General features: G+C 46.5%; 1 long non-coding RNA gene across 10 annotated transcripts; it reads right to left on the reverse strand.

Annotated features, from left to right (window-relative positions):
• Window positions 1–1,054: 1,054 nt before the first annotated feature.
• LOC127313510 (uncharacterized) lies at window positions 1,055–5,093 on the reverse strand. 10 transcript variants are annotated; one of them, XR_007859043.2, is made up of 6 exons: window positions 4,896–5,093; window positions 4,259–4,831; window positions 4,012–4,171; window positions 3,370–3,443; window positions 2,749–2,792; window positions 1,055–2,579 (listed from the first exon to the last, which is right to left on the reverse strand). It is a non-coding gene; the product is annotated as an uncharacterized lncRNA (long non-coding RNA). The 10 variants fall into 10 exon arrangements; XR_011748139.1 differs by having other exon boundaries at window positions 1,055–1,371; window positions 2,157–2,295; window positions 2,470–3,443; XR_007859034.2 differs by having other exon boundaries at window positions 1,055–2,792.
• Window positions 5,094–14,981: the final 9,888 nt, after the last annotated feature.

The following is a 14,981-nucleotide window of genomic DNA, read 5'->3' on the forward strand; positions in this document are numbered from 1 at the left end:
GTGTCGCCCCGGATGCAGACCCTCCGAAGCCCAGAACGGGCCCGGCCACAGATCCCCCGCGCCACGTGGCCCTCCCCGCCAGCCCTCGCCAAGGCCGGCCGACGACGGGCGGCGAACAGCAGGAGGCGGCGTTGAGGCCGAGGGCGCGACGCCACGGCGAGAGGCGCAGGACGGCGACGACCTCCGGGGTCCAGGGCGGCGTCTTCCCTCCGAGGCGGCCGCGCGAGATCCCGAGAGGTATAGAGCCTCGCCGTCCCCTTCATCGGCGGCGGATGGCTTTGCCGCCGGCGGCCTCGGGGGACGACGAGGGAGAGGCCGGGGACTAGGTGGCGGCGGCGGGAGGGCTAGGGTTTGGCTCCCCCGTCGCCTGGAGGAGGCGACCGAGGGGAGCGTCCCTTCGTTACTTGTACAATCTGATCTGGGAGTGGTGTTTTGGAACATGGATGCATATGCTCCCTATATTTTGAAATGCATCTTACATACATTTTAAATTTTTTAAAAAATTGAAACTAAAAGTTCGCACGTACATCTTCACGTGCTACGTGCTCACAAAGTCGTTTCATCAAAAATTAACTTATCATGTGACGTGTGTAAAAAAGACAAAAATCAGTGCTAAAGATAGTGCTTTTCACAAGATAAACTTTCTCTTTTTTATATAGACCACACAAAATATTGGTTTTTCGTGAAACTTGATGAACCCACGTATATTATAGAGACTAGTGGTTGGGGCGCCCCTTGGGGCGCCTCCTCACTGGTCAATGGCGGCCCAATCTTGTCCAAATCCACGCCCAGTTTCATTCCATGTGAGTTTTTTTTTCTTTTTTTTCCAGTGTTCACACTACTTATCGTTCTCCTTTCTACATAGAAAAATCAAGCGCTCTCCTCTCTACATAGGAAAATCAAGCGTGTGTAGAAATTCATCGAGATTCCTTTTACACCATGGTATTTGTAAATGTGAAACTATCTTATGTTTCTTCTATTCTTTCAGTGTGAAGTGCATTTGCAAAGACAAAATATCTGCTTGTATACGCACTAAAATAAATCAGCACCAGTAGAAGATACAAACAAAGCTATTATATAGCTGAAGTGAGTTAGACTACACATAGTTCACATAAATCCAACGTAGATGCTAGAACTGTTGTGTTCAATAACATATAATTGTGTAGAGCAACCAAAAGGAACAACATGAAGAGATCCTCATGCAGTAAAACACAGAGAATGTATTATATATACAACAAGATAGAGAACATGAGAAAGGCTCCACATAAAACTGTACGGAACATGCTATGTATGTATGTTGACCTATGTTACTCCAATGGCAGATACGAAGAAGCAATTAAAGAGCTCATGCCATGAGATTGATGAACAGACCTGGAGAAAACAGTGTAAATGTTTTTTTTAGCAGGCAGAAACAATTTAACCTTTACGATATAAAAGGTGTAGATACAAAATCATATCATAGACAGAAAAAGGGCAACAAACATTTATTGCAATATAATAGAACAAGGTGGCGCAAACCAGATTATAGACCAGCTTTAGGTACAACCTCAGTACTTCAGTAACTAAACGAAAGTGAGAGGCTATCAGCAATATTGCAGTACAATGTAGGTAGCTTGAGCTCATCAAGTTCTAATATGCATTCCAAATATTTATGGGTTCTTTCAAATATTGCCCACGGAGCCTATAAGAAATTCGCACCGAGATGTGAAAAACGCTCCATACAGGTAAGGCTTCACGTCTTCAAACACAACACAAACAAATGAACATATTTACAGTACTGCAACACTTCCATGCTATTGTACCATAGGATTACCCCAGAATATGTGAAGAAGAGAAGATAGCTGAGCAAACCCACAATATCACACGAATAATGCTTCAAGAAATGCATCGCATGCATGTCGAAAAATACAGAGAGAAATGACAGTCCTAGTAATCGTAAAATTTTAACATAATTTGGCCCATCTTACGTATATATCATGAACATCTAACACTACAGGACCAAACACAAAACACAAAAGTCTCAAATAAAATTCTACAATCTAGCAGCATGACCACGACTATGTTTAATTTGACTTTGCAAACCTACCTTTCATCCACAGTAAGATAAAGAACTTGTAGACTGAAAGACACAAAGAGAAAAGATATTAAACACTGACCTTTGGCTGCATGGAATTCAACACCCAATGCATAGTAGCGCCCATGGAAAAAGTGGTGTGTTAAAACATGGTACTGAATAGCAGGAACCAACTCTCCAACACTTTTATGCTACTGTAGAGTAGGTATTATGTGGCAGATCTGCCCAAGTACATAACTGAACTTCAGGAAAAAGATATTAACCCACGAAGAGGAAATCTCAATTTAACACCCAATGCATAGTAAGATTCCATGGAAAAATTAAGTAGTGCAACAACAGCACCCCGAGAAACATCAGGGGCAGAAGCAGAAAGAAGATCTTGATGGGATATCAACCTTTCAATATAACAGCTGGACTCCAAGAATTTCTAGTATGTCCAAGATAATTGCTCCATTTTGGCTCCTAATATTTGTGTGCCTTCCAACTTAAGTTGGAGAACAGTCAACTGTATTTGTTATTAAGGAAGTAGTAGTTAACTCACTTTAATATCTCAAGATTTTATACAAAGCATTAGATAGGTAATAGATCTGAAGATTGGCTAGCTCATGAGTTTTGTTTGCTTAAAGCTGTTGTGTGGTACTATAAATTAGAGATGCGGTTTAGATGGGGCATACATGAAGGTCCATCTTCTAGGCCAGCTGTGTGTCCCTCAAGAACTCTGGAAAAAAAATTAAACGAGATCTTAACCGAGTGGATGCAAAAAACAATCAAACTGGTGAAAAATTCTCGCTACAAACAAATAAAAGGCATGATTATATCACCTGATTGACATGCACACAATTCAAAACTGCAGTCAAAAGAAATTAAGTGTCTTATCCTTGTCAAGAGAATGCCTCATGGCCAATTCTAGTAATACCCACTGTGGAGGTTCGTACAGCTCAGGTTGTAAGGGTAGGTTACGAAATGCAGAGTTTCCAAATAAAGAATGTGCAGTGAACAAATCTAGTCACACAATGTTCAAACAACTCTTAGTGAATAAACAGGCAGATTAAGTAAATATATCATGTGCCTCTGCATAGGGTTGATTTTGGGCTCATCTAGATTGCTGATATAGCAAATGATCACACGATCAGATGGGTTTTTTCAACTGCAGTATAGAATGAAAACTGGACATGTGAACTACAAAATACTATGGGTACATTTAGACAAACTGATGGGAGTGGATACACCACAACATGATTCAAGAAAGATATTTACTCTGGTTTATTATGAAAAGCAAGAGGCTGGTATGAAACCTTTGGCAGCTTCTTAATAAATTTTCTACCATAGCTTCTTCCTCTTCTAAACCTCCGCAGATTTGCAATCATGTCTGGAGAACCAACCAAAAAATTAAAGTTAAGAGTTCTGAATGAGAAGAACACAACGGAAGAACAAATGATCACCATAGATGCACATATGTATAGAATGATATCACCTGAATATTTTTGTATCGATCTTCGTATAGATTCTGAATTTTTATACATTCATAGCTTATACGGAACCTAATGCCTCAAAGGAAAAATAAATAACCACAATCATTCCATCTAATCATTTTTAAGACTAAAGCATGGATTGTACAAACAAATCATCACTGTCGAAATAAAACATTCATTGCACAAACAAATTAAGGAGGACAAAGGAGAGGCAGGACAAAGATATCCCACTTATGGGGTCCTTGTGAATCATCAGACGAAAGCACCACCAAGCAAGAAATTAACCAAGCCCGTGTAAGAAACAGAAACCAAACATCTACAAAGATTCAATCAAAGAGCATAGCTGGATAAACCTGATATTAAATGTGGCAGCACCTTCTACCTCCTAGCACTTACATGGAACACATGTTTGCAAAAAGAAGTGTGATAGATGAACAATAAAACACGATGAGTATTAGGGCTTACTTGTTTGATCTGGTCTATCATCCCCCGTCAAAGATGCTAGTCGAGAGATCGCCCCCTCCTTCTCCTTCTTTTATACCAGAAAGACGCCGCTGCATCAGCCCTGTCGGGCGCTCTCGTGAACCCGGAGCCACCCATCCTCGCCGTCACCGCCGCATTGGCTCTACCATAAACCAGTGCAAGAGAAATAAGAAAACCGCGAAATTCCATTTGCAAGAGAGGAACATACATGATTCCAATGAGTACCCACCCCTACTCACTGGTGTGCAGCGGCAGCCCGTCGTCCCCTGCACTGGAGGAGAGAAGCATCAGCAGGTCAGCCTCCATGTTGCGGCGGAGGCACATCTAGGGGCGCATGTCGTCCTTCTCCCAGAAGACCACCGTAGACCGGTTACGCCGGACCCAGCCGACGAGTTCCCAGCTCGATGACACGATGTTGAAAGGGTGGGTGACGACGCGAAGGCGGGATGCGTGATAGTGGCCAGCACCGGCGAGGGGCGAGGAAAAGGGGATCTCTTTCCCCTTCATCTCCTTCTCCCGGTGGTGCGGAGGCGGTCTCCCGGGGTGTTGACCTCGTCGTCGTGGCGCTACCGGCCGCTCGCCGCCGCTATTCTCCTCGCCCGGTTGCCGCAGCCGCTGCGCCGCCGCCAGGAGATTGGGACGGGGTCGGTTGGGCTCTTTGAGAGGGTGCTGAGAGATAGGAAAGGTTCAGTCGGTTTTCTTCCTCCCTCCCGTGCCGAACAAAGAAAGGTGTAGTACTCCTGACGAATCACTGGTGAATTAACATCGAGCAGTGATCCAGCGCGGTGCGACGAACAACTGTCTATGAAGGATAAAGTTAGCACGCAACGACCAGACAAGGAAATCCTTAACAAAAACCAACGCACCTAAACCAAAGTCGCGCACGAAACGGCAGCAGGTAGAAGATCTTGAGGCGGCGCTATTCTAGTATTCCAGCAGCTGGGATGAGCTCGAAGAGGATGAAACGAGAACGAAAACGAGCTCTGGTTCTGGGTCTCGGTCAGAATGGCGGCAGAGCCACAGGCCGCGTTGCAGGCATCACGCAAAGAAACAACACTGCTCCACTGGGCATGTATTTGAAGCCAAAAGGAGACAGACAAATAGGATCAGGAAGTTATTGGGTCCACCGGCAGAGAGCTACGGGTCAGAAGGCTCACACAAAATAAACAAACCGGTAGGAACAAATGGTCCTATCCCTGGACCCACCGAAAACAGAGGGAATCGACCACTACACACAAATCCTTACCCACGTAGAGCATGACATGTAGGACCAAGTCAGTAGATGGCCCGTATGCAGAAGCAACGCCAATACAACATCCGCGTCTGCACAATTTACGGAAAAAAGGACGATAGCAGGAAGCGCACTCGCGTTGGCAGCCAGCGTGTGGGGGCCTTGAGAAAAAACACAATGGCCGAAAAGAACACACGCTCTGAACATGACGGGTGGGCCATGGACAGGACTGGACCCACGTGCAGTGCATAATGGGTAGAAGCTGTGTCGTGTTGGTGCACCCATCTCTGTCTGACCCAATCCCATATGTCTGACCCAATCCAGAGCGCAGTGCATGTGAGCTTTTCGAAAACACAGCAATTCACACAACAGCCAGTCAATGACAAGGCGGGCCACAAGTATCAAGGCCCATGGGCAGTGTGTAAACAGCACGACCCGGCGGTGTTACTCGCCTCCAGCCAACCGCAAAGCACGAGACTGCAAGCCAAAGAGCAAAAGTTTTGGCCAACAAAATCGCAAGAAGTGGCTATCGTGGAGCGCTCCCACATAGGGCAACCATACACGCAGTTACTTGTTCTTAATGTACATGTAGAATTTTTTGTCTAAATTTTTCGACATTTCAAAATATGGTTTTTTGGTAGAGGGAGCATACACACCCGGGAGCCGAATTGAATTTCCGCTGTTTTTGCCCCTATTGTATGAGGAATCTGGAATTTTGAAAATACCTATTCGTGAGTGTCCTTGCGAGAAAACGAGTGTGGGAGCAGACTGCCATTGCTTTAGTGATCAAATCCATTGAGCAGGCCAATCGGACAAGACACAACCAACATCATGACTGGCTGGTTTGCAAACGGATCGTAGGGGGCGAGCGCAAATCTGCGGTTTCTAGACTCTGTACCCGTATTTGTTGGAAAATTTAGAAGGAACAAAATATTCGACGAACAAAAGTTATGACAACAACGGGGCTTAACATTTCCATCAAGAAATGAGGCTGCCGGTCGGCTAGCGGCCGGCGCAATATGTAGGAGCACACACTTGGATCCGGGATGATGATAGCAGTTTTATAATTTTCGAACTAGGATATATAGTGTCGGGCATTTTTACTATTTATTTTTAGAAAATATCTTTTCTGAACAACCCTAATTTAGTCTAGAAGATACGAAACAAAGTTTTCTTCCGCATCATATTTATATCTACTGACAGTCCTTCGAGTTGTACAACGTCTGTCAAAAACTATAGTTACACAAATATAAGACAAAAAAGGATGGCCATAACTATTGCATCGTTCATGGCGTGCAGGTTTCTCGATTTTTTTATGAAAAGTTTGCTAGGAGGAAAAAGAAGGAAGATGATTTTATGTTTTCTTTTGTTTGGGGTTTTTTCCCGTTGCAACGCACGGGTATTTTTCCTAGTTTATACTACATAAACAAAAGTCGGAAGCACCGTACGTACGGCGAGAGTCATTACAAGACAAAAAAACAAAAAAGAAATCTAGGAAGCAAAGGCAATCTACTGCACCTCGAGTGCGGGGGTGCCAGTGGAAGGAGCAGCAGATGATGAAGCTCCCCGTATCGGCTTCATCGTGGCAACAAAAGCACCCAATTACTTTTGAGCTTCGAGGAGATAGGCTGTACGTCCTTCCACTTGCTAGTAGCATCCTTCGGGTACGAGGATCTCACCTTCTTCTAGTTTACTAGCTCGCCGTGCACCATCAACGTCGCCATCACCACTTCCACACTAGACTGCCATTGTGGTCAACAATAGTTGATGAGAGGATCGACGAAAGCGGTGAAGGACCTGACGAGCTCGAGGAGATCATAATCTTCGTCCAGCTTCTCAGTTGGGAAGACATGGCCGTGCAATCGAATAAGGGCTTTGAGGCGATTGTTGATCATGTTGCAACCATAGATGATGTTCCCCTCCAGCAACTTGAGAGGAGCAAGCGTCGAGTCAACTTTCTCGTGGTCTAGGAGCACTGTCGGATGTTCAGTGAGCAAAAGTTGAATCGCATCAAATACAAGAAATGAGTCGAAGATAAACTCAAAATAAAAGCAAGTATACTTACTAAGGAGAGAAGTGTTGAGAGCTTCGAGTCTCTTGTGGATGTCCCCTTCACGGGTTCCTCGTGCAGATTTCTCGTCCTCTAAATGTTGCTCGACAGTCTCCAGGGATGCCTTCGCCTCCTCAAGTGCTTCCTCGGCAACCTTGAGCTTGTCGGCAAGGATGTTTACCCGAGAGTGCTCAAACTCGTAGCCTTCCGGAACATGACACTCCAGCCAGATCTGGGGACTCGCATCTAGCAAATCATCATCTTGGCATAAGTCGGAACCCTATGAAAACCTGCTTTACTAAAAGCCACGCCAATAGCCCCCATGCCACCAGCCGGTACGCTGAGAGGAGGAGAGCTGTCGGGATGCTGAATAGGAGACTCACAATCACCATATGCAGAGCAGGTCGAGAAGTCGCGCTGCGTGCCAGCCTGGATCGGGCCTAGGTCAGGTCCGCGTCGGCCTCGCCAACGTCTCTCATGCTGGCGCACTTGGCTGCACCACCACCACGCCATGGATGGCACCGCCGCCTCACCCTGCTGCCTCAGCGCCAGCGCGCGCTCAGATCAGCGCCGCCTCCTCCGCCCCCAAACCGGCATCGCTCCATGTGTAGGGATGGCCCCATCGGGATGCGCCTACCCTCCCAACCGTCTTTGATAGGCAGGCGCCGCCGCCATGGCGGCACCAGCGATGGCTGGGAGAGGGCATAATGAGAAGGAGCTTGAGGAAGAGATCTTGGAGTCTTCGGAGTCACCCGCGTGGACGACGGAAAGGATCGTATGTTGCACCTAGAGGGGGGGTGAATAGGTGCTACCCAATTTTTAGTTCTTTTTCAATTAAGGCTTGACACAAATGTAAATTCTCTAGATATGCAACTATGTGAATTTCCCTAGATGACAAGGTATACAACTAAGCAAGATATAGGTAGGCAAGATATAATAATGCAATCAAGGATAGAGGTAACCGAGAGTGGAGCACGCGGAGACACAAGAGATGATTCCCGCAGTTCCTTCCTTTTGAGGGAAAGTACGTCTACATTGGAGGGGCGTGGTCGCCACAAAGGTCTAACCAACGCCACGAAAGCCTCACCCTATTATCCGGTGAGCAACGCCACAAAGGCCTAGCTCACTTGTCCACTAAGGGATTTCCTCGAGGCGGAAACCGGTCCTTTACAAGATTCTTGGGGCATACATCCACAATCGAATCGGAGGCTCCCAATAGCTGTAAAAACACAACAACAAGAACAAATCAAGCAACAACAACTAGGGTTCCAAATGGAACACTAGCAAAGGGGCTGTAGCGACCCAGGAAAATCCCCATATTAGAATTGTTTGTTCTTTTTCTTTTGTGCATAATCATGGCATCATGCATATTTTCAACCCTAAATTATTTTACTAAAACACTATTTTATTATTTAAAATCTTCACTCCCTCTATTTCAAATTAAACTCCTCCATTTTCTCTACTTATTTTCTTTCCTGAAACTATTTTAAAATGGTTTTAAAAGAAACAGGAAAATAATAAACATAAAAAAATTAAATAAAAGAGGAAAAGGGTAAACAACCTCCCAACCGGCTAGGCCCAAAAGGCCCAGCCGACAGCCCTCTCCCCCAGCCACCTAGCAAACCCTAACCAACCCACCGGCCACCCTTGGCACTATCGCAGTCCACCTCCCCGCCGCTAGTCCCTTTTGTAATAACCCATGGTCCTCTTCTCTTTTCTGTGTTGGTCCTCCCACCAAACCCAGTCTCCCTCCCTCAGCCCCGCTCAAACCCGCGCCCCGCTCGACCTCCGAGCCCCTCGTTCCCCAGCTCGAGCTGCCGCTCGCCTCCACCTCCCGCGTGAGCCGCCCCTCACCTTGCCCCGATGTCGTCTGCTCCTCCTTCCTATATTCTCGTCGGCCGTCCCGCCCGCACCTCCCCATCGCCTGCTCCATCGCCAATACCGACGCGTCCACCTCCCTCTTCTCCGCGCGGGTGAGGTCGACCGCCGCCGCCAGGTAGGTCCGGCACCGCAGCCACGTCCCTGCTTCCTCTGCATGGCCATCATGTCCCCGAGTCGCAAGCTCTGCCGCCCGCCTCCTCAGCAACCGACAGCCACGGCCTCCTCGTCTCTGCTACCGTGTCAGCCGTGCGTACATCGCCATGGCCATCGTTCCCAACCCTGCAACCTTGTGCGCATGCACCGCGCCAACAGTGTGAACCGCACCCTGCACTTCGTGTTCTGCCTCCTTTGTCGGCTGTTTCCGGGTGCTTCCGTGGATGCCCGCGCCATCGCCTCCGTGTTGTTGTTTGTCTCGGTGCTGGTGCATGTTTGCTATCTGACAAAGTCATCAAGTCGCTACTCCGTTCCTCTCATGAGACGTCTTTGCCGCTGTTGCTGTGAACGTTGAACCTGTTAGCTACCAAGTTCGTCATCTGCAAGTTCGCCGCTAACTCTCGAAGTCGAACCTGAGAATCTACATCATGCATCCAAAGATCTTCAACATCGATATGAAGACGGAAACCCAAGGTGCAAAACCAACTCCGTTGTTGCATCGAACTAAGTTCTCCTTCCCGGATCCGAAGGCCGAGACCTCGGCTTCCTCTTCTTCCTCTTCAATCCGGCAATCGTCTTTGTTCCGATACCGTGAGATCCCGACCATGACCAACCCTATTTTTATAAATATGCCATCTAACTTGTTGCATCAATCATACATGTTGCATTGCATCGCATATCTTGTGGGTTCCGGTAAAATAGTGATTCACCTAATAACCTAAATATGGAATTGTGCGAAATCGTTACCTTATCCGGGTTCCATTTAACTTTGAGTAGCTCACCCTTGCTTTGTCTTGCCATGCTAATCACCATTTAACTTGCCGGTAGAAAAATAACTTGAACCATATAATTGTGTGTCGGGATTCCGATTAAATTGGATAAGTTGCACCGCATTATTGTTGACATGCCATGCATATCATATCATGATCGTGCCATTTCTTTTACCGTAGTAGTAAGTGTTGCACTCGTTTTTTGTTGTAGAACTTTGCTTCTTCCCGGATAGGACGTTGAGTTGATGCGAGCTACGACAAGTTCTCTGGATGTTCCTCGGCAAGCTTTAACAGGCAAGCATTTCCACAATTCTGTCTTTGCAGAAGTCTCTTACCTATTTTATTTTTCCTTCTCTCTTATGCTAGCTTTGAGTTGCATTCTTGTCACGTGTCCTATCCACATGTTTACATCAAGCATCCCATATTGCCTCCACCACCCTCCTACAGCTGTTGTTTGGTTATCGGGTCTGCCTTGCGAGTCGTAGTGCATGCTAGTGCTATTTATATCTCGTTATCGTTACCGCTATCTTATCGGGTTATCTATTGGGGAACATGACACATGGGTTATGGATATATCTGTCGGAGCTTATCATGGTTACTTTAGTTGTTAATAATTATTAAGCGGAGGTATCGGTGGGTCAGTTGCTCGTCTTATGACGGCTCACTTGTGTTTCCATGAAATCTAGGATCCCGAGTTCTTGTTATCTGTTCCGAAACTGAGCGCTCTAACCACACGTGGGTATGTTTATTGGGTCTCCCCTCGACCACTCCTGGAATCTTCAGCTTTTTCTAGTGGCCACAACTAGTTTCGTAATGTTTTACCATTTGTTATTGCGTGCATGCCAGCTTGTTACTTATTTATTTTGGGAAGCCCCTGGGTGCCTTGTATCCCTTGTCTCTAGTATGCACGTATAGGTCGCTGAGCCTTTGTGAAGTGGTTTATCGCCCCAGTGTGTGCTAAACCACCTAGCACGCTGGCGCACATAGCTAGGTCCGCTTCGGAGATTCGGTCGGACTTTGATTCGGGTTCAACTTGGTTAGGTGGCTTCCTGGATATTGTTGTGGTGAAGGTTGTGAGAGTCGTGATATCTTACCCTCGCCAGGTTGGATTGATCGTGCGTGTGGGCACATTTGGGCACCCCTACATTGTTAAATCTTATCGATAAGCCGTGTCCGCGGTTATGGACGACTTGGAGCTGTATGACTCGACCATAGACAACACCTGTTGATTCATTAATAATAACTTGCGTAGTAAGTTAGCACAACTTTAATAACAACTGGTTAAAACTTGTCAACCGTGTGAGTGCCCTTGCAAGTACTTTCTTTGCGAAAGGGGGAACGCTTCGGCTGGGTTATGTTTGCAGAGTATAGAACTGCTAGTTATGCGCTTTCTTTTCTATTCTAGCACCTGTAAGTTGTGAGTGTCTCTATAGGTTTTTAGTGCTTGCGCGCTTCCGCCTAACCCCACCATATTGCCTATGACGTCCTCTTGCGTCCTCTAAGTCCCCTGCAAGCCTCAAGTACAAAGGACGACTGGTTGACGAATGCTTATACGTCTTGAAGTCTTGTTAAGTACGAACCCGTACTTATTGCTGCTTTGGGACATAACCGGGCAGGTATGAAGATCAGTGCGATGAAGAACGGCGCTGGCGAGGTTACCCCTCCGGCTTGACCTGGGAAGGGTATGGACGCCACTTGGTTATCTCCATGACTCTTAGTCCATTTGTATTCTTATCCGTACTCGGATGTATTTGGCTTTATGTATGATTTGGATCTCTGAATTGTATCTATTTGTATTCTTAGCTCTTTGGAGTCATTGTTGTAATATAAGTCCTCTTGTGGGCTCTGTCGTGACTTGTTGTAATGATTACTACTTGTGATTGATTCCACCCGCATCACTTGCATGTTTCGGCGTGTACGAGGCGCTTGGTGGTGCATCTCCTAAAATCGATATTGTGCGGATTTTGGCGGGAATGCTTGAATCCGCATAGTACCGGTTTTGGGGCGTCACAGGGGCCCTCAAGCAAATGAGGGGAAAATGTAAATCACTTCAGTGAAGTTGTAGATCGGGGTCTTCTCCTTCAATTCTCCAAAGATCAAGAGCTTTGGATGGTTGGAGGAGGAGATCAAGTGATTCTTGTGTCTCAACAATGGTGGATGAACCTGGATAGAGTGAGCAGCTTGAGCTTGGGGCAGAAGGGGGGTATTTATACCCCCCACAAAATCGTGCCGTTGTAGAAAATTGATCCGAATCCGAATCCCGACTATGACTACCTTGTTCTCCGGTCATTGAAAGAACACCTCTCCAACTTTATGGTTTTGTGTGTTTGATGACAACATGTGTGATACATTGATGTGCGTTGAAATGGTGTAGAGTTTATACTTGATCGAATTCATGTTGAAAAGCAAGAAAAAGAGAGGAGAAAAGTTTCCCTAGGCCGGATAATCCGAATCCGAATCCTATTAGAGGAGAAAAGTTTATACTCACATCAAAATATTATTAGATTTCTCACTGAATATTTTATTCATGCTAAAATTTTGTATGGTAGTATAGAAGGGGACAAAAGATTTACACTAATGTAGCAAAAAAAATAGTAAAAAGATTTCTTTGGTGCAAATTTCTCAACGAAAAGACGTTGTAGAATTTACCCTTCCATTAATTAGTATTGAGCCGTGGATGAGAGCATACACTAGATGTACTATGTATGGCAGACATTCTTGATTATTTGACGTATATTATAACGATTAAATTAAAAATATTGAGTATGCAAGTAGCATGTCACGTGCCAATCCGATCTAGAGTGTGTGACCTTTAGGTCTCTTGCAATCTACTTTGATGGCTCCTTCTTATGAGGTCTACTTTACATGCCGATCAATCACATCTGTCTCTAAACTTTCTAGCAATATGATTTGTGACGATGAATTGGTAGTTTGTAAGAGAAGTGCAGAGCTTTGATGCAATGTTTTTTTAAGAGAGATCAAAGATCTTATCGGCTGATTATTTGGGGGTTGGGGGGTAAACAAAGGTTTGTGAGGCAAGTGGAAATAGCTTTGGATATTGACATAGTATGCTGCCACAGTTAAGCGGGTGACTATACTAACCAATGAGTAAAATCGGAAAAGTCTATAAACAAGATCCAGATTCTGCAATATTGTAAAGGATCATATGATTCGAACCGGGAGTAAACATGGATTCTACCATGTTGAAATTCGTAGGTGGATTTGAATCGATATGATCTTGTAGGATCATCAAATCGTAGGATTCTAGAAGTTGGATCGGGATTCTGACTACTTGCCGAGAGGCAGTTTCTATACGCTACTATAAATGATAAATCATGAGAACAAAGAAAAAATAACTAAAATAGAATGAATATTATAAGGAAAACCAAGGAAAAAGAAGAAAGACAAAATAATAAGTAAAGAAAATAGAGCGTTGGGTAACCTGGACGTGGTCACGTGGAAGAAAACACACATCCATTTCCTTTCCCCTCATTGGTGAAGCCTGAGAGCATCCCCACTCGTCTCCCCGACGAGGTCCCCGATCGACGTTTTTTTCATCCGGATGGCGTAATTCGGCCCAGTCGCGCCCCCGGTTTCTCGTTTTCGTCCGGATTTGGCCCTAAATCCATCCGGCGAGCCCACGCCAACCCCGGTCCCCCGAGGCGCGCTCGGGGACTCCGGACGAGTGAAAAGCGGGGAAGGGCCCGCTCTGTCGGCGACTGGACACACGAACCCCACTCAAAATCTCTCCCACCCCTCGTATCTCTCTCGCCGCCGTCACCACCCCACCGGCGTGTTGCCCAGATTTCGCCGCTCCTCCTCCCCCACCTGCCTATATTCCGCCGTCTTTCGACGACGGCCTATCTGGCTGCTCCTCCGCCGGCCTGTTTTCCGACGACGGCCTACTCCTCGTCGTTTGCGGCTCGGGTTGCCTCGACCACGCCCGTCAGGTGTTCGTCCATTTGCCTCGCCGGCCATGGACTCGGACGAAGAGGAGGAGCAGATGTTCGTCGAGCTTATGCCAGGAGATTCGAGACTCTACAATGCATCAGCAACTGCAAGATGATCTGGTAGAGCACATATGGATGCTCCGAGGCAACGCCAACGCTGACACCAACTAGTCTGTCACAATTTATTTCAAAAATTGTGAAATTGTGTGCTTCATTTGTTTCAGCACTTGTTAAACATTGTACTGATTATCGCCGAATTTGTTTCAGCAATTTTCGGACTCTTGCTCGCCGAACTTGTCAAATTTTATGTCGAATTTGTTTGAAATATGTCAAATGGTCGAGGTTGGGGGTTTCCTGCCGGGGGGACGGCTGGAACTTCGGCGCTCCCCAGGTCAAATTTTCGTCCAATCCGAACGAAAATTTCGCCAGATTTGGACGTGGAGAGCGCCAACGAGTGGGGATGCTCTGAAGAGCAGTATACATGGGATGGATTTTGTTGACGCTTTTTGGGCTTTGTGGGCCGCGGAACACGGGGGAGCCCTGCGGGCGAAACAGTCGTAGGAGTCGCGCGCTACCGAGCATTTCCCCCGCGGGCCGCGCCGCGGCCCCGCCTCCTCATCGGTGCCCTCCCGTTGCCCTCGTCGCCTCCGCCTTCATGTGTCCCCCACTTACGGCGGAGGTGCTAGTCTGATTTGGTGTTGCTTCTCGGAGTGACGTCTCAGTGCTTGATGTTTCAGGTCAAGGCTCCAGTGATTAGTTGAAGACTCGAACCTATGGGTTACAGGTAGATCAAAGCCTTACCTTGTTGTGCTTGTTCTTTTCTAGTACTTCAGTCTAGTTGGTATGCTCGATCCATTGATTGCACGTGATGCCCAGATCGCATACAAGTTGTACCCACCCAGTATACCCATGCGATG

The sequence above is a fragment of the Lolium perenne genome, chromosome 7 (genome assembly GCF_019359855.2).
Source record: "Lolium perenne isolate Kyuss_39 chromosome 7, Kyuss_2.0, whole genome shotgun sequence".
Lineage (NCBI taxonomy): Eukaryota > Viridiplantae > Streptophyta > Magnoliopsida > Poales > Poaceae > Lolium > Lolium perenne.